This window comes from Caretta caretta, chromosome 2 (genome assembly GCF_965140235.1).
Source record: "Caretta caretta isolate rCarCar2 chromosome 2, rCarCar1.hap1, whole genome shotgun sequence".
Classification (NCBI taxonomy): Eukaryota; Metazoa; Chordata; order Testudines; family Cheloniidae; genus Caretta; species Caretta caretta.
Window position 1 is genome coordinate 12,213,474 of NC_134207.1, and position 25,289 is coordinate 12,238,762.

The following is a 25,289-nucleotide window of genomic DNA, read 5'->3' on the forward strand; positions in this document are numbered from 1 at the left end:
CGCCCTCCCAGACCTGACCACACAGTCAGATGCGAAGGGCTAAGTACCAACTGAAGGTCTTGTAAATAAATGTCCCTGTCACAATGGACACTTGCTGCTGATCTTAGCAGCATGCTCAGGGCTGCTTGGTGACAAAGGCTGAGCTCTCCTCTTGCCCGCAGCAGTGGTCCCAACAGAGCAGAAGCAAAGAAAACTTGCCCTCCCACTGCCTGGCCTGTATCTGTTTTGCAGATGGAGACACTTCACTCTTCCGTGCAGGGCTGGGTTGCCACCTGTCCATGTTTCCGTAGGATTGTCCCTTTTTTTGAGATAGCTGTGCCAGGAAATCTGTAAAGGTGCTCAGTGCACGCTGCCAACTGTCCTGTGCTCAGGATCATCTAGGATATCCTGGTGTTTTTGCACCTCAAAGATGGCGACCCTAGAGCAGGGGAACTGATGTGTCCCTTACAATGGGGTCTTTACCCGTCAAGGTTCCTCCCCCACTCTGAACTCTAGGGTACAGATGTGGGGACCTGCATGAAAAACCTCCTAAGCTTATCTTTACCAGCTTAGGTCAAAACTTCCCCAAGGTACAAAATATTCCCCCCGTTGTCCTTGGACTGGCCGCTACCACCACCAAACTAATACTGGTTACTGGGGAAGAGCTGTTTGGACGCGTCCTTCCCCCCAAAATACTTCCCAAAACCTTGCACCCCACTTCCTGGACAAGGTTTGGTAAAAAGCCTCACCAATTTGCCTAGGTGACTACAGACCCAAACCCTTGGATCTAAGAACAATGAAAAAGCATTGTTTCTTACAAGAAGACTTTTAATAAAAATAGAAGTAAATAGAAATAAAGAAATTCCGCCTGTAAAATCAGGATGGTAGATATCTTACAGGGTAATTAGATTCAAAAAACATAGAGAACCCCTCTAGGCAAAACCTTAAGTTACAAAAAAGATACACAGACAGAAATAGTTATTCTATTCAGCACAATTCTTTTCTCAGCCATTTAAAGAAATCATAATCTAACACATACCTAGCTAGATTACTTACTAAAAGTTCTAAGACTCCATTCCTGGTCTATCCCCGGTAAAAACCAGCATATAGACAGACCGACAGACCCTTTGTTTCTCTCCCTCCTCCCAGCTTTTGAAAGTATCTTGTCTCCTCATTGGTCATTTTGGTCAGGTGCCAGCGAGGTTACCTTTAGCTTCTTAACCCTTTACAGGTGAGAGGAGCTTTCCCCTGGCCAGGAGGGATTTCAAAGGGGTTTACCCTTCCCTTTATATTTATGACATTACCCCTGGTCACAACTGCGGAAGCAGAACTAGATCTGTCAATCCCTGGTAGGAAGGGTGTGGCCCAGGCTCTGGAAAAAACAGCCAGTGTTTATCCTACCTCCGCAGCTACTGCGGCCCTTTCCCAGACCCTTCTTGCTGTAGAGCAGAAACTGAAACAGCCCAGCTGCAGAAGGGATGCGCTTATTCCTGTTGCTCGGACTCTAAGCTTTCCTAGCCTGCTTGCTAGCTTTCGGGGGGCTGTGCAGAAAACTGGCTGGGACCCTGTCTGCTGACGCCCATGTAACTGGCTGCAGGTCTCTCAGGCAGTTGCACCACAGAGAAAACCAACGGATCTGTGCACCTTCCTACTAAGAGAAGGGGCCTTTTCAGGTGAGCAGAGATATGTGTGTTCTCTGAGGCGGTTAATCCAACCCTTTTCAGCAGCACTACCCTTGATAGTTACGACATTGTCCTTTGCGTCTGTTTTCATAGCGTGAGATATGACAGAGGCAAAAAACTAGTAGCTGCTCAAGGCCAACCATCTGCCTTGGGGCGGGGGGGGTGTTTGCTACTGTACACTTTGCTCACACATATTGCTGTTAGACTTCAGCTGCTCCTGGATGGCCAGGTAGCAAGAGCAGCCAATTTTTGTTTCTGATCCGGTGCTAGTGACCCTTCCTTTTCAGAGGCAGACCCTGTCTTGTTACCTGTGTCTTTATGACTTCCAGACTAGATTGCTGTAGTTTGCTCTATGTGGGACTAGGCCCAAAGACCACTGAGAAAGTTAATTGGCACAGAATATACCTACCTGTTTATTAAGCGGTATTTCTTTGCAGAGAGCATGTTACACTTGTACACTGTTGTCTGCACTTGCTTCAAGTTTGTTTCTCTTTTAAGGTTATTGTTTTTATTATTAACATTTAAATGTTTTTTTTTTTGCATAAAGGCCGTAACCAGGTTGGGCCCCCATTGTGGTAGGTGCTGTACAAATATATAAGGTGTTTGGTCTGATCCTGATGAGAAACTGAAAGTGGAAACAAAAGTGACATGGGAAGGGGGGTGTGCCCTGCCAAGGTCCATAGTATGGTCCAACATTCCCTCCACCTTAAAACAAACAACACCCCCCAGCACTGTTTTCTGTCAGAAATGGTAAAATCCCCCCTTTTACCAAATTTCCAAAATTGTATGAAAAATCTTTGCTTTCATATGCAAAACCCAAACTGACAATTGTGTTTGGCACTTATTCGAGGCTGCTGCATTTTGCATGTAGGCACGTGCATGTCTCTGTCTGTCTCTCTGTCTCTGGGTACACACTCAGATCTACACAAACTCACACATCTAGCTCTAGAGATGAGCAGTGTGTCAAGAGATGGACACTGATGTTGCAAACACATACCGGCATGTTTAACTTTATGCACGCGAATAATGGGGCTGGTCACGTGTGTGAAGTTAAGCTGATGTGTAAGTGGTCATAGGCCTAGGGCCATTGTTATCAAGATACGGGGAAGAAGGACTGGATTGCACTGGGGATTAGTAAAGAGCTTCCACCTTTTACCTCCAGGTGACTGTAGAGAAAGTGAGGGGGGACCAGACAAGATGCTGTAGTTGCTCACTAGCTCTTTACTATTTAATAGTTGTCTTGTGGCCGAGGCAAACAGAGTTTGTTCCTCTCAGCTGAGTTTCCAGGGGACAACTGTCCACATCACGCTACAACTCTGTATTATCAGCCTGGCTGGCAGCCCCAGCAGGGATGCCTAGGACTGAATAAGCCCGGAGATGATTCCCTGCAGGTCCACGTTGGCAGGGCCGATGTGCCTGGTCTCAGAGGAGAAGCCCTCTGTCAATCTGGCACCTTTCCACATGCATTCCATTCAAATGCAGAATGAGAAGGTGAGTGGAAAAGCAGAAGGAGCTCAGGGAAAGCTGAGCTACGTGGCCTGTGCTGGGACCCTGCTCTGTGCCTGCGGCATACTCAGTCCCCTGGTGGTCCTTCCACTGACGTCAAGGAGAGCTCTGCCTGCAGCATGTGTAGGCGAGATCCGAGAGCAGGGCTGTAGCCTTCGCAGGAATTCCTGTGCAATTGCCGTCCTTCCGAACGGTGCTACGGTGTAACTAGCATGTCGTTAGGAGAAAGCGACAGGCACCAGGAACATAGCCCTGTCTCCACTGCAGCCTGGGTGGCTCGAAGGTTTTCTTGATAGACTCTAGGGCCCTACCAAATTCACGGTCCAAGCTGGTCGATTTCATGGTCATAGAATTGTAAAAATAGTAAAGTTCATGATTTCAGATATGTACATCTGAAATTTCAAGGTGTTGTAACTGTGGGGGTCCCAGCCCAAAAGGGGGCTTTGTGGGTTGCAAAGTTATTGCAGGGAGGTTGCATTATTGCCACTCTTACTTCTGCGCTGCTGCTGGGGGAGGCTCTGCTGTCAGAGCTGGGCAGCTGGAACGTGGTAGCTGCTGGCCGGGAGCCCAGCTCTGGAGGCAGAGCCACCCCCAGTGGCTAGTGCAGAAGTAAGGGTGGCCTGGGATGGTATCGCCACCCCAGTAGCGTAGCTGGTGGGTAGCGGGGGGAGCGGCTGCTCCCCCACTGAGCACAAGTGGTGCCTTTTTAATTTTTTTGGTGCCTTTTTTTAATTTTTACTCACCCGGCGGCGCTCCGGGTCTTTGCTGGCGGGTCCGGCACTTCGGCAGCGGGGGCCTTTACCCACTCCGGGTCCTCGGCCGCATTTCGGCAGCGAGGGCCTTCAGTGCTGCCGAGGATCAGGAGCGCCCTTTTGGGTTCGGATCCCCAGTTTGAGAAATGCTGGTCTCCCTCGTGAAATCTCTATAGTACAGGGTAAAAGTACACAAAAGACCAATATTCATGGGGGGACACCAGATTTCACAGTCTGTGACATGTTTTTCATGACCGTGAATTTGGTAGGGCCCTATTTATAGATCAGCTATTAAACGCCTGCGGCAGGCAGGTACCAGTCTAGGCCACGCATTTAGGAATCTGGGTGAGTGATAAAAAGTGCTAAATCCCTAACAAAGCCTGGTTGCAAAGATGAATAATCTCAGCTGGTGACCCTTGGCTCTTCATTGTAATCCCATAGCCCAGCCAATTCTAAATTGTGCCTTTGAACACAAAAGCCAAGCGAGGCGGGGGATTGTGGCGCGTGAGCACTTCAGCAGCACTGAATAGATGCCATTTGTGCAACCCGCCATGCTGGCATCCGCAGCAGGAGCAGAAGCGCATGGGGAGGAGAGATGAAGGCTTTCTTTAGCCACTTTGAGTCTTAGAGCACTGCAAAGATGCTGGCTAGACCTCGCAGTACACTTGGGGAACACTAGCCGAAGACTTCTGGCTGCTGCTGTGTGTGAGTGTGCAGGCTCCTGAGTCCTCTCCTACCCAGCTCATTCTTGTAGGGGCAGACGCAACATGGTCCAGAGTGTTCACGTAGGGTTTTCCCTGAAGTGGGTCAGAAAATAAGTTCCAGTAAATTTTTTTCGTCAAAATGACACCTTTTCCCCAGTTAAAATACATAAGAGTACAATTCAGTGCAAATTTCTGACCCATTCAAGCTAAAGAAAATTGGCTTTGAATTTCAAAGTCTGCGTGGGAACAAACCCAGTCTGTTAAATTTTGCCCCAAAGCAAAACCCGAGGATGCAAAATTGTCAGGAATGAAACTACAGAGATGTGAACACCAGATCCTTGGTGTAGATGGGAATAGTGCCACTGAGTTCAAAACAACTCCTCCAATGTACAGCAGCTGCCCTTTAGTATGGCATTTGGAAGGGAAATGTTCAGAATTCTCATACAGCTCTACTTGCAACACACCTGAGAGATATTGTTGCCTTCTTTTACATATGGTGAAACTGAGACAGAGAGGTTAAGTGACTACCCCAAGATTATGGAGGGAGTCAGTGTCAGGCTCACAAGGGCACGCAGGACTAGAGCCACACTACAAGAAGGATGTGAAAAAATTGGAAAGCGTCTAGCAGAGGGCAACAGAAATGATGAGGGGACTGGAACACATGACTTATGAGGAGAGGCTGAGGGAACTGGGATTGTTTAGTCTGCAGAAGAGAAGAATGAGGGGGGATTTGATAGCTGCTTTCAACTACCTGAAAGGGGGTTCCAAAGAGGATGGATCTAGACTGTTCTCAGTGGTAGCTGATGACAGAACGAGGAGTAATGGTCTCAAGTTGCAGTGGGGGAGGTTTAGATTGGATATTAAGAAAAACTTTTTCACTATGAGGGTGGTGAAACACTGGAATGGGTTACCTAGGGAGGTGGTAGAATCTCCTTCCTTAGAGGTTTTTAAGGTCAGGCTTGACAAAGCCCTGGCTGGGATGATTTAGTTGGTTTTGGTCCTACTTTGAGCAGGGGGTTGGACTAGATGACCTCCTGAAGTCCCTTCCAACCCTGATATTCTATGATTCTGTGAGTCTAATGGTTTCTGCCCAGCGTGCTTTCAATGTAAGTATGGACAACAGACAGATGGATATAGACCGAAGACAGACAAGGCAGTACAAGGAAACAATGAGATAATGTTGATCAACATGATAGACAGAGCAAGAATACATGTTTCGGGGCCTGTTTCTCCTTTAGCTCACTCCAAAGTAAATAGAGGGGAGCTCAGCGGAACTATGCTGGAAGCGGGAGGAGAACTGGATCTTTTAATCTCTTTCTAGCAACCAAAACAAACAGATTATCATAGAAATAAAGAGCAGCAGTGGAGAACAGGAATCCCTCTCCCATGGAAGTCAGTGAAAATAGAGGGAAAGATGTAAGAGAAGAAAAGAGAAGATGTGTGTGGTGCTGTGTGAGGCAAAAGAAAAGTGTGTTATTCTAGGGACGATGGTAGAGTTGCCTAGAATTAGCTTTGCCTGACACTTCCCATTATTACTCCCTGTGGGTGAATTTTGGAGAAGGTTTCAGCCAAACAGTTCAACCATTTCGGAAAGCGAGTGTAGGAAAAAATACATTGTGTTGCCAAGCAGAAAAAAACTTTTCTTTGAGAAGCCCTTGAACCTGCCCTGCTTTGAGGCAGTAACTCGAAATTTGGCAGAGTCTCCCCCTGCTACTCCTATCGGCATAGGGGCGTCCCTCAGGAGCACAGAGCTAGTGTAGTTAGTGCCTACACCACCCTCCCCTACAAGCCCCAGTGCAGGGAAGAATGCGCTGAGCTCCATTTACCCTCGGCTACTGGGTGGCCCCTCCAGGCTGTTGTAACCTCCCTTGGCGGTAGACAGAGAATGTGGGAGCCTTACCTGGTTTCCTTAGTCCCCTGCTGCATCAGTAGGTGAGAAATCCTACCCCATTGACTGGAGGAGTTACTCCTGATTTACACCAGCTGGAGAAAGACTAGAATCAGCCTCGCTGTGTGTAATCTTCTCTTCTCATCCAGCAACTGTAAACAGAGCCTGAAGACGCTAACTGGGTAGCAAGCTGTCTGAGTGGAGGTGGTTGCATTATTTTTGTTAGACAGAAAACAACATCATCCCATTCTGGGGAGACGTGTATCCTCGTTGCTGGAAAAATGGCTTTTCTGTTCAATTGATATTCGGGGCCATTACTCAGTTCTGGGAACTAATTGCTTTTATTAACCAAACAAGCCACAGAACTAACAGAGCTGTTAACTCTAGAAAAGGGGCAACTGCACAAGTAGACTACTTCTACTAATCATGGTGTAAATTGTCTTGGTGTAATGGAGCTCTCATGATTTATACCAGCTTCACAATCTGCTACAACTTTACATTCCTATGGCTCCTCTCAGTTTAAGACAAGGGTAGTCAATAGGCGGACAGGGGGCCAAATCCTGCCTGGCAGATGCTTTTCAACGGACCATGAAATCTTTTTATTTACTAATTATTATCGTTATTGTTACTGCAGTGTGAAAAATGTTTCTCTGGAGTCTGGATCTTGACTATACCTTTGACCAAGAAATTTGGACTTTGACAAAAAAGAATCGACTACCCCTGGTTTAAGACCTTAAAGAGTTCAAAGTATTATTTAATTAAGTCTCAGACCATTTCTGGGAGCACAGGTATTTGTTTTGTACACTCATCTCTAATAATCATTAGTTATTGTTTTTGTGGTAGCAACTACAACGTACAGACAAGAAGATGTTGCCTCTGCCCTGAGGAGCTGCAATCTAAGGACAGAAGGACGGACACACAGACATAGGCTGGAGGGCAGCAGTAGTACATACAAGTGGTCAAGATGGTGGTTAGCCACAGCTTGGCAAAGTAAGGGGAAGGTGTAGGTTAACTGTACCTGTCAATTGAAGTCAGATGGATTTCCTGTAGGCATCTGTATGAGCATTGCCATGCAACTTGGTAAACGGTGACACAGAGCTATTCAGTGATTGGCCCAGTGTCTTCTATCACTTCACAGGCAGCGTTAGGAATGGAATCCTGGAACACCGACTCCTCTTCCCTGGCTCTAGGGCGACGTGTATTTAGACAGCAGTCAGTGGGCATGTCTACTTAGCGGTTTGGAGCGAGACTCCCAACCTGGATCCATAGACTTGGGCTAGCAGAGCTTGTGCTAGTGGTCTAAAAAGACCCGTATAGACAGTGCTTTGATGTTCCTGTTTGGGCTGGTGGTCGGGCCCTGAAACCTAGAGCCTGATCTCCAGGCTGAGCTGCAACGTCAGTGTTACCACGAACCCCGCTAGCACAAATCTGTCGACCTGGGCAGGGAGGCTCTCCCCAAAATGCTGTGTAGACATACCCGGTGTGTTCCTCTTGCTCTGGGGAGCTCTGGAAGGTACGGTGCTCTCCTGGGGCAGAGATGGTCATCTTTCTACTGCCAGTTACTATGGGCTATGTGCTATGAACACAGACTAGCTCAAAATCTTTAGCCTCTGAGAAGGCTGTCAACAACGGGCATCCATTTTGACTGGAGTTGAAGTACTGCCTAGGAGAAAGCCAAACTGTTGCTTCTCCTAAATCAGCTTGGGGACAGCTGTATGGGCATTGTAACATACATGGGGAACAGATATTTAATAATGGGCTCTTCAGTCTAGCAGAGAAAGGTCTAACATGATCCAGTGGCTGGAAGTTGAAGCTAGACAAATTCAGACTGGCAATAAGGTAAATTTTAAACAGTGAGAGTAATTAACCATTGGAACAATTTATTAAGGATTCTGGTGGATTCTCCATCACTGACAATTTTAAAATCAAGATGGGATGTTTTTCTAAAACACATGCTCTAGGAATTATTTTGGGGAAGCTCTGTGGCCATTGTGATAGAGGAGGTCAGGCTAGCTGATCACAATGGTCCCTTCTGACCTTGGAATCTGTGAAAACAAGAGGGTCCCTGATGGCCTATTAACTAACTGTGCTGAGTAGGCTCAGGCCTCCATTAGCAAGACTGCTCCCCTGCACCCTCATAGCATGCTCAGCCACCCCTGTGGATGTCCCCTTTCTGCTCCCTTTGGTATGGTTTGCTTGCCCAGAGATGCTTGCAGGGACATAGGGCTGCTTTTGCACCTGTCCTTTGGGCAGGATGCTGCAAGGAAGAAAGGCATCCACACCATGCCTAGGCCTAGTCTAGTAGAGCTGCATATTGGCTGTCCTTGCTTTGTTCTCTTGTACACAGTGACTGCCTGCTCTATCTCTCTGAGAATGATGTACAGAAGCCAGGAAGCAAATCAATGAAGGCAATTTGTTTTCACCTTCACAGTTCTGGTCTTTGACTCCTGGTTTTGCATCGTTACATTTTTTTTTTCAACTGCATTGTAACAAATCTCTATTATTGAGTGTTTTTATGTATACAAAATGTCAGCTCCAAATAGAGCTATGACATGCAAGGGGCCATTCCTTTATAGTGAAATTGTTGGTGAGATATCAAAGCAGTATGTCAACAAATGCCATGCCTGGATATAGACTCCTGGAGCCTTCGGGCAATTTTCTGCCCTGCAGGCTGGCTTCCTTTGCATAACAAGTGGGTTCTGGTAGAAGTGAAAGACTAACACATTCTGCCTGTAGGACAGGCGGAACGTTATGGCTCTAAGACTATCAAGAGCAGAGAAATAGCCTGATAGGAGCAGCAGGGGAAGCCTGAAGCAGCCCTGTAGATTGTGGCATGGAGGAGTCTCTCAGGAGCATAGAGCTAGTGTAGTTGGCTCCTACACCACCCTCCCTTACAAGCCCCATGGAAAGTAAAGGTGCTGTGTAAAACAAGTTGATCTCCTCATTCTCTCAGGGCATGGCTACACTTGCAGATGTAGAGCGCTTTGAGTTAAACCACCCTTCGTAGAGCGCAGTAGGGAAAGCGCGACAGTCTGTCCACACTGACAGCTTCAAGCACACTGGAATGGCCACATTTGTGGCACTTGCAGCGGCACTGGGCATGGTGCATTATGGCAGCTGTCCCAGCATGCAAGTGACTGCAACGTGCTTTTCAAATGGGGGTGCGGGTGTGGTGGAGTGTGACAGGGAGTGTATTGTGTGTATATGGGGGGAGAGAGAGTGGGTTTTTGGGGGGCTGAGAGCATGTCAGCATGCCGTCTTGTAAGTTCAGACAGCAGCAGACCCCCCTATCCCCCCTACCTCTCTCTCTCACACACAGCATTCCACACTAATGGTTTCTTTGTCTTGGAGCAGATAAGAAGCCGGCTGTCAGCAACGGAGCTTTTGAAAAGGCATTTCTGCATTCCTGCAGCGATTCAAAAACAATGACAAGAGTGGCCACTTGACTGAAGGGGATTATGGGACGTTTCCGAAGGCTGATCAGAGTGCAGTAATGCAACACCTCGTTCACACTGGTGCCACAGCGCTCCAGCGGGGGGCGCAGCAAACGTTATTCCACTCGCTGAGGTGGAGTACGAGCAGCGCTGTAGCCGCGGAGTCAGAGCGCTCTACGTGCCTTGCCAGTGTGGACGGGTAGTGAGCTAGTGCGCACGGGGCAACTTTATTGTGCTGTAACTCGCAAGTGTAGCCAAGCCCTCAGCGATTTTAGTGACGTTAAAATCAATTTGCAGGTGTTTGGCAACATTTCATACCTGAGGCCTCAGTGTAGAGCTCTTGAGGGATTCTCTTAAGGTACCATAATTAGGATATAATTAGAATAAATTCTTAGAGGGAACATGTGCTGTTCTGTCTCAGAACACTGAGATCTCTCCCCCACTGGTAGTGTTTAACTCCATTGATCAATCAAGATTCCAAGGATTGTTCTTTTATTACTGTTCCTGACTAGCTAATTATTTGGGAGAGGCTTAGACACATCCTGATGTCTTTCATGAAAGGAGTAGGTTTTGAGGCAAAGGAAACCTGAGAAAGCTAGGGGCAGCAGTCTTCCATTTTCCTGCCATTGACACTGACATTCAGAGCAACACCATGCTCACCACCTTAAGAGCATCTAAGTGGGCATGATCCAGCAGGTCTTCTGTGTACAGAGCTTTCCATTGACCTCACAGGGAGTTCGTGCACAGAGAGCAGGCAGGCTGAGGTCCTGGGTGATCTCCTTTGCCCAGCCTTTCCTATGTGATGGACGTGTGCAAGCAGGGGATGGTAAAGAGCTTGCGACCGGCAATGATAGAAGTTAAAGTGGAAGAGAACCTCTAGGTCACCATTCTCTTCCCCTCATGGGTTCTCTCCCATGCTTCCCCCTACCTGTTTGTCATCTCTGGTGCTGTTATTATAACCCACCCGTTCCTGTCTGTGTCCAATTCACAGAAAACACAAGCCCATTACAGTCCCAGCTACAGAGCTTGCCTCTTCAGCTCATGCTGTTGAGACTGCACACATGTAACTGTTGAGGTTCCTGGTTCAGTCCAAGATGGCAGCCTTTGCGCTATTTCCCCTTTCCTCACCCTGGGCACACTCTGTCCCTGTCGTGGGGCAGTTGCCCCACACTGGCAGGAGAAGGGTTAAGGCAGCCTTGGAGAGGCTGCACAGAACCCTGCCAATCAGGAAAGGGCTCACTGGAAGAGCCAATCAAGAGAAGGCTTGCTGGAGCAGCCCATATATAAAGGGCTGCTCAGCAGAGCAAGGGGGCAGTCTCCTCCTGGAGGGTAAAGGGGGAGTGCTGTCTGCTGAGGAGCACTGGAGATATTGCCCTGCTGGGCAGGGTAGTGGAGCAATAGGGGAGCTCCTGGCTAACAATGGCCAGACTGAGGTCCTGAAGCAAGGGCAGGGAAGGTGCTAGGGCTACGGGGGGAGTGGCCAGGGAAAGTAGGCAGAGGGAATAGGAGGAGGGGCAGTAAGTGGCTGACACCTATAGGGTCCCTGGGCTGAGACCCAGAGTAGCGGCTGAGCCTGGGTCTCCCCCCACCTTCCTTTACTCCTACTTGCCAATGACGAGAGTGGCCTAAATCCAGACTGCAGTTTGCCCCTGAAGATAGGGGCTAGACTCGAGACTGCAGTTGGCCACTGAGGCAAGTGGAGGGACTGAGGACCGCCTGTCCCCTGAAATGCGGGAGACAGTGAGCTGGGGCACAGCCAGAGGGCCGTGTCCTGAAGAGGATGCCACGGTCTGGGAGTGACGTGGGTCCAGATGGTGGAGGAAGTGGAAGCAGTGAGTGAGACGCTGCTAGTAAAAGGTGCCCTGGTGGTCCAAGAGAGCTAATTCCCAGCATGACCAGCAGGAGGTACTGTGGCGGTGGGTCTGCACCGCTACAGTCCGCACGTACTGTTCCCCCTACACTGTTCTGACAACTAACTACATTATGGAAAATCCCTTTGAACTTTCTACCCTGACAGCTTCCATCATCTCTCTTGCTGCCTGCTAGAAGATTTAATTGTTTTCAAAGATTTCCTTTGTTTATCTAAGTTTTTTCTTCCTTTTAAGATTAAGGCCATTACTTTCTGGAATTCATCCTCGCCCTATTGGCCTAGAATAACTATTCTTCCCTTTAACTTATTCCCACTCAAAAACAGTCACAGCATTTTCATATTCCACCCACCCTACCTCTTCTTCCCTTCATTTAAACTGAGTTCCTTTAGTGTCTCTTCCTACAACATATGTCCCAGCCATCTTATCCCTTTGCTGGGCTGCTTTGTAGTTCAACTATTTTAAAACGACAGTGCCTTCATTGATAGGATTTGAATCGAGAGCCTGGCAAAATGTGGGATGATAGAAGCCATTAGAAGGGATAGATCAAATCTTCCCCCTGACAGGGGGAGCCAGGAGCAGGTACTCTAGGTTCACCCTATTCTTCAAAGTGGGAGCTACTTGAATCTCCTGAGAGGACATTATAGTGTGGCCCCATTGCATTCTCTAGCATGTGGTTCTGTACGACATGATAAATACGGAGTAGATGCAGAGCGGAATTTATTAGCATTCCATTAGTTGCACCAAGCAGATTTCTGGGACAGTGATAACACATTATGGGGATGATGATAGGTGTGGAATGGAAATAAAGTAAAGGAAAGAGACGGAACCAAACTGAAACCTCTGAATAGTGCCAGCGTTTCAATTGTTCAGGATCCGCATATAGATTGGAATTTTTAATGAATAATACATGCACTAATACAACATAGGGCCATTGTCTGTTCTCCTTTACACCCCAGTACCAATCTGGAATCACCCCACTGATTTTAAGAGATTGATACAGGTGTATGTGAGATCAGAATCAAGACCATTATATTGTAATCTGCATTTGGATTGCTTTGCAAACTGAGTACAAGCTAAAGCGTGGAAAGATCATTTCACCCACCAGTGAAATGCAACCACAGTTAGGGTGATTGGTTCGACTTGCACACAACACTTAAGGCAGAAAGTGGAGAATAATCGATCCTATGACAAATACACGGAGAACTTTAATAAGCAGAATATGAATGACCTCATCTGAATTCAATTGCAGTGCCGCGGCCCACACCTGTACTCTGTCAGTGGGATCGCCAGGTCACAGTCTGATGTGTCATCCCCACAGACAGCACCTCAGCAGCGCAATGCCTCCTAGTGAGTCAGTGGAACAAGAACAAACTACTGACTCCTAATATCACTCCTTGCAGCATTTACGGGCGCATGGCAGTCCCTAGTCAAGTGCTGACCAGGCCCAATCATAAACTAGTGCAATCTAATGAGATCACAGCCTGCGGCAGTAAATACAGAGTAGCTCCTACTAATGTTTCTTTTTCATCTCCCTTCGATTTTTATGTCCCTGGCTGCTCTTGGGACGTAATGTGACAGATGAGAGCCTCTTGAGCATCAAAGGGAAGGAGAATTAGCTGATGGAGTGGTGAAAAGTTAATGAGGCAGGTGCTGCATTTGCCAGCTGGATGCTCTGAGCTTTCACTGGCTCAGCAAGTGGCTTCTTGAATTCTTCTTTGCACACAGGACCTGACTCCTCTTTCTTAGCACTGGTATAAACCCAGTGTCAGTCCATTGACTGACCCCTGATTTACAGTGGCATGACAGAAGAGCCAAGCTCATGAGGTAGATCACGTTCTCAGCGTAATGGAGTTCTTGCCAGCTGTCTCCTTCCTTTCTTAGGACATGTCCCAGTAAATCCCTCCTCTCTCCTCCCAGGCCTACTGACGGGAGGGGGGGCAATTGCCTAGGGGCCTGGGCGATTTAAAAGGGGCCAGAGGCCCCCGGCCGCTGCCACAGCAGAGCTAAAGCAGGCTTCCTGCCCACTCTCACTCCACGCCACTCCCCGAAGCAGCCGGAACTGCCCCAGGGGGAGGAGGAGGAACTGTGGCCAGTGGGAGCTATAGGGGCGGTGGCAGTGGCAGGCGGAGAACTCCTGGGCCCTCCTGCCTAGGAGCTGCTGCCAGAGGAGTCACTTTTGGGAGCCGCCTGAGGTAACCGCCGACCCCCTGCCCCTCTCCTGCACCCAATCCCCTGCCCCAGCCTAGAACCCCCACCCAAACTCCCTCCCAGAGTCTGACCCCGCACCCTCTCCCGCACCCAAACTCCTTCCCAGAGCACACACCTCCCTCCCGCACCTCAACCCGCTGCCTCAGCCTGGTGAAACTGAGTGAAGAAGAGTGAGTGACAGAGGGAGGGGGGATGGAGTGAGCATGGGTGGTGTGAGGGGCTTATTCCTTCACCCGCTTACTTCCCTGGTCCTTCTCGCATGAACAGAGAGCAACAATACCCGAAGTCCAAAGGTGCAAACAATTCAATGTTTATTGGGGTGAACTTCCAGCAAGCATGATTCCTGTTTCCTTCCTTAGTGTCCCCCTTCCCAGCTCTGACACCACAGAGCTTTACCTGTGTCCCTGTTCCCATTCCTGGCCTTAGCTAAACATGATTCCAATTCCCCACCCCCATTCCCTGTTCCCATCTCCCCCCCCTTACTTCCTGATTGACTGCAGACTATATAGTAAAACTTGAGTTGTGCTTAGCTATACCTTACCCAATCATTTTACTGAAATTTAACTAACCAATCCTAACATATTGTAACATGATTATTTAACCAATTATATCCCACCACCTTAATTAGTTTACACCCAGCAAAATTAATTATACAGCAGACAGGAACAATCACAGAACCAGACAGAGACCATGCAAATAAACAATAGCAAAGTGGGATCTAGAATGACAAAACAATACAGAAGTGAGGATTTCACAACTACATCTATGAAGACATAAGGGTTTCCCAGCTGTGTCTATTGATAAGTGAGTTCTTACCAGGCAGAAAACTATCAACCTAAATTTCCTTTTACATCTTCTAGGTTCTTCCCTTTCTCTGGAGGTGATAGGAATACAATCCTGTCCTGATAATGCCTAACAGCCCAATAGCACCTTCTTTCAATGTGACTAGTTTGGAATGTGAGGACGTGACCGTTCGCTTCCCAGCTTATGGTTGCCTCTGCTGCTTAGCCAAAGATCTTAGCCTAAGCACAGGGCCTCAGACTGTCACAGTAAGAGAAGGCCCTTACACCGGCAGACAGTGATTTTGATTCTTTCTTTTATACCTCTAGAACTAGCTAAGTGATAAGAATACACCTAAATTCTTAGAGTATAGGCCTTTACAGACAGGCCTGAATATCTATATACTAACAGGCAGGGCCTTGGAGAATGGGCAGAACATGGGCGTGGCCTCAGGGAAGGGGAGGGGCTAGAGTTTTGGGGTTTGTGCAATTACACAGTTAGCAGCCCTCCCGGGCAGGCATGTGGAAGCCCTGGCCGGGCCAGAAGGGAGCGCGCCCAGCAGCGCAGCCGGCAGCTTGCTTCGCACCAGCCAGCGCAGATGCAGCACCACCCAAATGCCCACTTTGCAACGGGGTAAATGATTGTACACAGTTGAGGGCAGTGAAGGGTTGGGCCTAAGGTGACTGAATGGGGGAGAAAGCTAGATAAGAGCAGAAAGACAAGCACTGAAACTCCACGGAGGAAATGTCTCGGCACAGGGGAGACAGTACCGCCAGAGAGAGAGCGAGGGAGGTGTACTAGGGCACAGTGGTTGTCAAGGTTCCTCCCCCACTCTGAACTGTAGGGTACAGATGTGGGGACCTGCATGAAAACCTCCTAAGCTTACTTTTACCAGCTTAGGTTAAAACTTCCCCAAGGTACAAACTATTTTACCCTTTGCCTTTGGACATTCACTGCCACCACCAAATGTTTAACCGGGTTACTGGGGAAGAGCTGTTTGGAAATGTCTTTCCCCCAAAAATCCTCCCACCCCTTGCACCCCACTTCCTGGGGAAGGTTTGGTAAAAATCCTCACCAATTTGCATAGGTGACCACAGACCCAAACCCTTGGATCTTAAGAACAATGAAAAAGCATTCAGTTTCTGAAAAGAAGAATTTTAATAGAAGTAAAATGAATCAGCTCTGTAAAATCAGGATGGTAAATACCTTACAGGGTAATTAGATTCAAAACATAGAGAATCCCTCTAGGCAAAACCTTAAGTTACAAAAAGACACACAGACAGGAATATCCATTCCTTTCAGCACAGCTTATTTCCTCAGCCATTTAAAGAAATCATAATCTCACGCATCTCTAGCTAGATTACTTACTAAGTTCTAAGACTCCATTCCTGTTCTGTCCCCGGCCAAAGCATCACCCAGACAGACCAAGACCCTTTGTTTTCTCCCTCCCACCAGCTTTTGAAAGTATCTTCTCTCCTCATTGGTCTGAAATCACTCAAAGGTACCCACTTCATTAAAAAGACAGCACAGTGTTGCTTCACTTATAGCTGCGGGAAGCAACGGCCAGCCCATGCCATTTCCCGCAGCTCCCATTGGCCAGGAACGGCGAACCGCGGTCACTGGTTGCTGCGGGAGGTTGTGCCTGCAGATGATCAATGTAAACAAACTGTCTCTCTGCCTGCCAGAGGATTACCCTGATGGCCCACTGTCATAAATATAAAGGGAAGGGTAAACCCCTTTGAAATCCCTCCTGGCCAGGGGAAAGCTCCCCTCACCTGTAAAGGGTTAAGAAGCTAAAGGTAACCTCGCTGGCACCTGACCAAAATGACCAATGAGGAGACAAGATACTTTCAAAAGCTGGGAGGAGGGAGACAAACAAAGGGTTTGGGTCTGTCTGTGTGCTGCTCTTGCCAGAGACAGAACAGGAATGGAGTCTTAGAACTTTTAGTAAGTAATCTAGCTAGGTATGTGTTAGATTATGATTCCTTTAAATGGCTGAGAAAAGCATTGTGCTGAATAGAATAACTATTTCTGTCTGTGCATCTTTTTTGTAACTTAAGGTTTTGCCTAGAGGGGTTCTCTATGTTTTTGAATCTAATTACCCTGTAAGATATCTACCATCCTGATTTTACAGGGGGGATTTCTTTATTTCTATTTACTTCTATTTTTTATTAAAAGTCTTCTTGTAAAAACTGAATGCTTTTTCATTGTTCTCAGATCCAAGAGTTTGGGTCTGTGGTCACCTATGCAAATTGGTGAGGCTTTTTATCCAACATTTCCCAGGAAAGGGGGGGTGCAAGTGTTGGGAGGATTGTTCATTGTTCTTGAGATCCAAGGGTCTGGGTCTGTAGTCACCTAGGCAAATTGGTGAGGCTTTTTACCAAACCTTGTCCAGGAAGTGGGGTGCAAGGTTTTGGGAAGTATTTTGGGGGGAAAGACGCGTCCAAACAGCTCTTCCCCAGTAACCAGTATTAGTTTGGTGGTGGTAGCGGACATTCCAAGGATAACGGGTGTAATATTTTGTACCTTGGGGAAGTTTTGACCTAAGCTGGTAAAGATAAGCTTAGGAGGTTTTTCATGCAGGTCCCCACATCTGTACCCTAGAGTTCAGAGTGGGGGAGGAACCTTGACATGGTGACAGCGGTGGGATTAACCTGAAATTATTTGAGATCCAGTTGAGATTTTTTGAACTAGAAATACAGATTTTAAAAAGGAAATTTTTTTTTCTTTGGAAAGAAAGTCCAGAATGCAGCTTTGAAACTGAAAGCAGCTTGGTTTCTCTCTGCTTTGTGGCCAAGCAGAGACAAAAGGGGATTATCTTGTGAATTGCAGGTTTTTTTTTGCCTGGAGGCAGGGTACTTAACTCCTGCAGGGAAATCTTCCAATCCAGAGGTTTTTTTTTTCTTTTCTTCCTAAAAGTAAATAGGGGGTGTGTGTTCTACCCATTTGCTTTTTCTTTGGGCTGGGTAAGCAGGTTTCCAAGCAGTTGGAGGTTTTTTGCTTTAATTTGGGCCCAGAGCAGAGACAAGGGAATTGTCTTTTTCTGTAGGCTGACAATCACTATCAGAGAATAGGTATTCTATTGCAGCACAGCAAAATTTTACAGCCAAGTTTTGTTTGTTTATTTCTAAACCTCAGGTGTAAAGTTAGTTAAAAACAGAGAGGTTAAAATGACCAAATCCTCAGCTCAACTACAGCTGGAATTAGCCAAATTTCAGGCTGAGGAAAGACAAAGGGAACATGAAAGACAGATAGAACTCATGCGGCTGGAGAAGGAGGTACAGGAGGCTGCCCACAAGAGGGAAATGGAGGCAAGGAAGCATGTGGAGGAGGAGAAGGAAAAAGAGAGGAAGCATGTGGAGGAGGAGAAGGAAAAAGAGAGGAAGCATGTGGAGGAGGTGGAGAGGATAAAGGCCCAGCAGAATATACCAACAAACCCTAGCAATCCTTCTCCAGGTACCCCTTCCCATCCCAGAAAGTTCCCCACCTACAAGGCAGGTGATGATACTGAGGCCTTCTTAGAAAACTTTGAAAGGGCCTGCCTTGGGTACAACATCTCTACTGACCAATACATGGTAGAGCTGAGGCCGCAGCTCAGTGGACCCTTAGCTGAGGTGGCAGCTGAAATGCCTAAAGAACACATGAACAAGTATGAACTGTTTAAATCCAAGGCGAGAGTCAGAATGGGGATAACACCCGAGCAGTCTCGTCGGAGGTTCAGAGCCCTAAGGTGGAAACCAGACATGTCATTTACCCGACATGCCTACCACATTGTGAAACATTGGGATGCCTGGATATCAGGAGCAAGTGTTGAATCTCCAGTAAATTTGCCCTTCCTAATGCAAATGGAACAATTCTTAGAGGGTGTTCCTGAGGAAATAGAAAGATACATCCTAGACGGGAAGCCCAAAACTGTAATCGAGGCAGGAGAGATTGGAGCCAGATGGGTGGAGGTGGCAGAGAAGAAGAAAACTGGTCGCAGTTGGAGTGGAGACCAGAAGGGACCACCCCAGACCACACCCTATTACCGGGGGCCGCCCAAAGCCCCACCTACCTCCCAAAGAACCCTCCAGACCCCTTATCGTCCCACCACCCCGTTCTCCAGCAACCCTCCTCGCCCCAGTGACCCGTCAGCTAGACGATGTTTTAAGTGTAACGAGCTGGGGCATGTAAAGGCCAACTGCCCCAAGAACCCCAACAGATTACAGTTCATTGCACCGGAATCACACCAGAGGTCCACAGGCCCAGATACCTCCCAGATACCCTTGGAGCGGAGGGAAGCTGTGAGTGTGGGCGGGAAGAAGGTCACCGCGTGGAGGGACACCGGAGCACAAGTGTCAGCTATCCATGCTTCCTTAGTGGACCCCAATTTAATCAACCCAGAGATCCAAGTGACGATTCAACCCTTCAAGTCCAACTCTTTCAATTTGCCTACAGCCAAGTTGCCTGTCCAGTACAAGGGCTGGTCAGGAATGTGGACTTTTGCAGTCTATGATGATTATCCCATCCCCATGCTGTTGGGGGAAGACTTGGCCAATCATGTGAAGCAGGCCAAGAGGGTGGGAATGGTCACCCGCAGCCAGGCTAAACAAGCCGTGAGGCCTAGCTCTGTTCCAGAAACTTCTATCAGGACCCAGTCAGAGGTGATGGACCTGGACCCCAGGCCAATGTCTGCAACAGCAGTAGTGGATCCAGTCCCAGAGACCCAGACGGAACCAGTCCCAGAACCGGAACCAGCCGAACAACCAACACCAGACCCCGTGTCAGCACTGAATCCAGTACTTGCAACCTCAACAACAGAGGGCCCCACCGAACCTGAACTGGCAGCAGCCGATAACCCGACCCAAGAGGCTCAGCCGGAGCCTGAATCCCAAGATAGTGCACCAGCGGAGAGCGGTTCACAGTCAACAGAAACAGCTCCATCCCCTATATCGCTTCCAGAGGGACCAAGCCTAGGTCCACAATCCCATGAGGAACTGATGTCTCCAGCATCAAGGGAACAGTTCCAGACCGAACAGGAAGCAGATGAAAGCCTCCAGAGAGCTTGGACGGTGGCACGGAGCAACCCACCGCCTCTCAGCTCTTCTAATCGATCCAGGTTTGTTATAGAAAGAGGACTTTTATACAAGGAAACTCTTTCTGGTGGACACCAGGAAGACTGGCATCCTCAGAGACAGTTGGTAGTTCCAACTAAATACCGGGCCAAGCTCTTGAGCTTAGCCCATGATCACCCTAGTGGCCATGCTGGGGTGAACAGGACCAAAGACCGTTTGGGGGGGTCATTCCACTGGGAGGGAATGGGCAAGGATGTTTCTACCTATGTCCAGTCTTGTGAGGTGTGCCAAAGAGTGGGAAAACCCCAAGACCAGGTCAAAGCCCCTCTACAGCCACTCCCCATCATTGAAGTTCCATTTCAGCGAGTAGCTGTGGATATTCTGGGTCCTTTTCCGAAAAAGACACCCAGAGGAAAGCAGTACATACTGACTTTCATGGATTTTGCCACCCGATGGCCGGAAGCAGTAGCTCTGAGCAACACCAGGGCTATAAGTGTGTGCCAGGCACTAGCAGACATTTTTGCCAGGGTAGGTTGGCCCTCCGACATCCTCACAGATGCAGGGACTAATTTCCTGGCAGGAACTATGAAAAACCTTTGGGAAGCTCATGGGGTAAATCACTTGGTTGCCACTCCTTACCACCATCAAACAAATGGCATGGTGGAGAAGTTTAATGGAACTTTGGGGGCCATGATACGTAAATTTGTAAATGAGCACTCCAATGATTGGGACCTAGTGTTGCAGCAGTTGCTCTTTGCCTACAGAGCTGTACCACATCCCAGTTTAGGGTTTTCCCCATTTGAACTTGTATATGGCCGTGAGGTTAAGGGGCCATTGCAGTTGGTGAAGCAGCAATGGGAGGGATTTACACCTTCTCCAGGAACTAACATTCTGGACTTTGTAACCAACCTACAAAACACCCTCCGAACCTCTTTAGCCCTTGCTAGAGAAAACTTACAGGATGCTCAAAAAGAACAAAAAGCCTGGTATGATAAACATGCCAGAGAGCGTTCCTTCAAAGTAGGAGACCAGGTCATGGTCTTAAGGGCGCTCCAGGCCCATAAAATGGAAGCATCGTGGGAAGGGCCATTCACGGTCCAGGAGCGCCTGGGAGCTGTTAATTATCTCATAGCATTCCCCACCTCCAACCGGAAGCCTAAGGTATACCATATTAATTCTCTAAAGCCCTTTTATTCCAGAGAATTAAAGGTTTGTCAGTTTACAGCCCAGGGAGGAGACGACGCTGAGTGGCCTGAAGGTGTTTACTACGAAGGGAAATGTGGTGGTGGTGTGGAAGAGGTGAACCTCTCCATGACCCTTAGGCGTATGCAGCGACAGCAGATCCAGGAGCTGTGCACTAGCTATGCGCCAACGTTCTCAGCCACCCCAGGACTGACTGAACGGGCATACCACTCCATTGACACAGGTAATGCTCACCCAATTAGGGTCCAACCTTACCGGGTGTCTCCTCAAGCTAAAACTGCTATAGAACGGGAGATCCAGGATATGTTACAGATGGGGGTAATCCGCCCCTCTGAAAGTGCATGGGCATCTCCAGTGGTTCTAGTTCCCAAACCAGATGGGGAAATACGTTTTTGCGTAGACTACCGTAAGCTAAATGCTGTAACTCGCCCAGACAACTATCCAATGCCACGCACAGATGAACTATTAGAGAAACTGGGACGGGCCCAGTTCATCTCTACCTTGGACTTAACCAAGGGGTACTGGCAGGTACCGCTAGATGAATCTGCCAAGGAAAGCCTTCATCACACATCTCGGGCTGTATGAATTTAATGTACTCCCTTTCGGGCTGCGAAATGCACCCGCCACTTTCCAAAGACTTGTAGATGGTCTCCTAGCGGGATTAGGAGAATATGCAGTCGCCTACCTTGACGACGTGGCCATATTTTCGGATTCCTGGGCAGACCACCTGGAACATCTACAAAAAGTCCTTGAGCACATAAGGGAGGCAGGACTAACTGTTAAGGCTAAGAAGTGTCAAATAGGCCCAAACAGAGTGACTTACCTTGGACACCAGGTGGGTCAAGGAACTATCAGCCCCCTACAGGCCAAAGTGGATGCTATCCAAAAGTGGCCTGTCCCAAAGTCAAAGAAACAGGTTCAATCCTTCTTAGGCTTGGCCGGTTATTACAGACGCTTTGTACCGCACTACAGCCAAATCGCTGCCCCACTGACAGACCTAACCAAAAAGAAACAGCCAAATGCTGTTCAGTGGACCGGAAAGTGTCAGAAGGCCTTTAACAAGCTTAAAGCGACACTCATGTCTGACCCTGTACTAAGGGCCCCAGACTTTGACAAACCGTTCCTAGTAACCACAGATGCGTCCGAGCATGGTGTGGGAGCAGTTTTAATGCAGAAAGGACCTGATCAAGAATTCCACCCTGTAGTGTTTCTCAGCAAAAAACTGTCTGAGAGGGAAAGCAACTGGTCAGTCACTGAAAAAGAATGTTACGCCATTGTCTACGCTCTGGAAAAGCTACGCCCATATGTTTGGGGACGGCGTTTCCACCTACAAACCGACCATGCTGCACTGAAGTGGCTTCACACCGTCAAAGAAACTAACAAAAAACTTCTTCGGTGGAGTTTAGCTCTCCAAGATTTTGATTTCGACATCCAACACATCTCAGGAGCTTCTAACAAAGTGGCTGATGCACTCTCCCGTGAAAGTTTCCCAGAGTCAACTGGTTAAAATCGTCCTTGAGATGTGGAAAATATTGTTAGTCTTTATGTACTTGGTAGTATATTTAGAGATGCATGTGTCTTATTAACTCTGTTTTTCCTAGAGCTCCAGGAAGAAATCCCAGCCAGTGTTTCACCCTAGCTGAGATTTGGGGGGCGTGTCATAAATATAAAGGGAAGGGTAAACCCCTTTGAAATCCCTCCTGGCCAGGGGAAAGCTCCTCTCACCTGTAAAGGGTTAAGAAGCTAAAGGTAACCTCGCTGGCACCTGACCAAAATGACCAATGAGGAGACAAGATACTTTCAAAAGCTGGGAGGAGGGAGACAAACAAAGGGTTTGGGTCTGTCTGTGTGCTGCTCTTGCCAGAGACAGAACAGGAATGGAGTCTTAGAACTTTTAGTAAGTAATCTAGCTAGGTATGTGTTAGATTATGATTCCTTTAAATGGCTGAGAAAAGCATTGTGCTGAATAGAATAACTATTTCTGTCTGTGCATCTTTTTTGTAACTTAAGGTTTTGCCTAGAGGGGTTCTCTATGTTTTTGAATCTAATTACCCTGTAAGATATCTACCATCCTGATTTTACAGGGGGGATTTCTTTATTTCTATTTACTTCTATTTTTTATTAAAAGTCTTCTTGTAAAAACTGAATGCTTTTTCATTGTTCTCAGATCCAAGAGTTTGGGTCTGTGGTCACCTATGCAAATTGGTGAGGCTTTTTATCCAACATTTCCCAGGAAAGGGGGGGTGCAAGTGTTGGGAGGATTGTTCATTGTTCTTGAGATCCAAGGGTCTGGGTCTGTAGTCACCTAGGCAAATTGGTGAGGCTTTTTACCAAACCTTGCCCAGGAAGTGGGGTGCAAGGTTTTGGGAAGTATTTTGGGGGGAAAGACGCGTCCAAACAGCTCTTCCCCAGTAACCAGTATTAGTTTGGTGGTGGTAGCGGACATTCCAAGGATAACGGGTGTAATATTTTGTACCTTGGGGAAGTTTTGACCTAAGCTGGTAAAGATAAGCTTAGGAGGTTTTTCATGCAGGTCCCCACATCTGTACCCTAGAGTTCAGAGTGGGGGAGGAACCTTGACACCCACAGGTTGCCCACCACTGCTATAGAGTGAAACCCTCTGTCTCTGGGACATGTAGAGCACATCAGCTGCCATGCAAGAACTTTCTCTCTCTCTCTCTCTCTCTCTCTCTTATATATAATCACCAGAGTGCCTCTTCCCTGTACGTTGAGGGACCTTGGCTTGGAAAGAGAACTAGTCTCCCAGCTTGTTTATTCTTTGCTAAAGCAGCCAACAAAGGTGCTGATTAGGCCCAGTTGTGTGGGAACTGGACTGAGACCATCAAATCATTACACGTGGGCTACTGAGCAGCCTTCAGTGGTGATTAATTTAGTTTATTAGTGACCTGGGCCATATTTGAACTGTGACCTAGGCCTTCTGTTCATTTATATCTCAATTGGATGCACTGAGGCGAAGAAAACGATCAGTGTGCTCTCTGCACACATCACTTGTTCAAATCTTTCATTTGTTTCTGTCGAGGAAGCACTAGAAAACAAAGCTATCAGCCGACAAACAAACAAAAGTGCTAGAGCTGGCATTCTGGCCGGCTGTAAATATAAGACTTATGAGGCCACAACTTGTACTTTCCTCTGGAGTCATTTCCTTCCATCTTGGAGAACAGTCACTCAGAATGTTTACCTTTTTATTTTTATTGATTTGTATAACACAGTGGTTCCCAAACTTGTTCCACTGCTTGTGCAGGGAAAGCCCCTGTCAGGCCAGGCCGATTTGTTTACCTGCCGCGTCTGCAGGTTTGGCTGATCGCGGCTCTCAGTGGCCGCAGTTCGCTGCTCCAGGCCAATGGGAGCTGCTGGAAGCGGTGCGGGCCAAGGGATGTACTGGCTGCCACTTCCAGCAGCTCCCATTCGCCTGGAGCAGCGAACCGTGGCCATTGGGAGCCGTGATCGGCTGAACCTGTGGACGCAGCAGGTAAACAAACCGGCCGGCCCACCAGGGGCTTTTCCTGCGCAAGCAGCAGAAAAAGTTTGGGAACCACTGATATAAAATTATAAAGACATAACAAAAAAGAAAAGGCAGGAGTAACTACTGAAGCAATTCACGAAACACATTATAAAGTAAAAAGAAAAGGAGTACTTGTGGCACCTTAGAGACTAACCAATGTATTTGAGCATGAGCTTTCGTGAGCCACAGCTCACTTCTGATGAAGTGAGCTGTGGCTCACGAAAGCTCATGCTCAAATACATTGGTTAGTCTCTAAGGTGCCACAAGTACTCCTTTTCTTTTTGCGAATACAGACTAACACGGCTGTTCCTCTGAAACCTGTCATTATAAAGTAAGTGTATGACAAATGCATTGTAAAATAAATGCACAATGAAGTAAATGAATTCAAAATTCATTCATGTAACTTGCATAGAAATGAACTAAAGCAAAAGTAAAATAAAGAAATGGTCATTTTCCAGCAACATGGTAGGTGTATTCTAGTCTAGATAGCTCGCATTTCAGGGGGGGAAAAAAGCAATTGGGAAAGAAATTAATATATATTTCATGAAGTGTAGGCCTTGATTCTGGAAAGCACATATTTTAGTGATTAAGTGCCTCATTGACTTCAGTAGGAGTTAAGCACGTGCTAAAAGTTTAAGTAATAGAATCATAGAATTGTAGGACTGGAAGGGACCTTGAGAGGTCTGGTCCAGTGCCCTGCACTCA

At 47.6% G+C, this 25,289-nt stretch overlaps 1 protein-coding gene across 1 annotated transcript in view; it reads left to right on the top strand.

Annotated features, from left to right (window-relative positions):
• Positions 1-1,409: 1,409 nt before the first annotated feature.
• FAM135B (family with sequence similarity 135 member B) overlaps positions 1,410-25,289 on the top strand; it is a 451,441-nt gene continuing 427,561 nt past the window's right edge. Inside the window, exon 1 of the mRNA XM_048841722.2 lies at positions 1,410-1,652. The gene's annotated coding sequence lies outside the window, so the exon portion shown is untranslated. The remainder of the gene's footprint in view (positions 1,653-25,289) is intronic.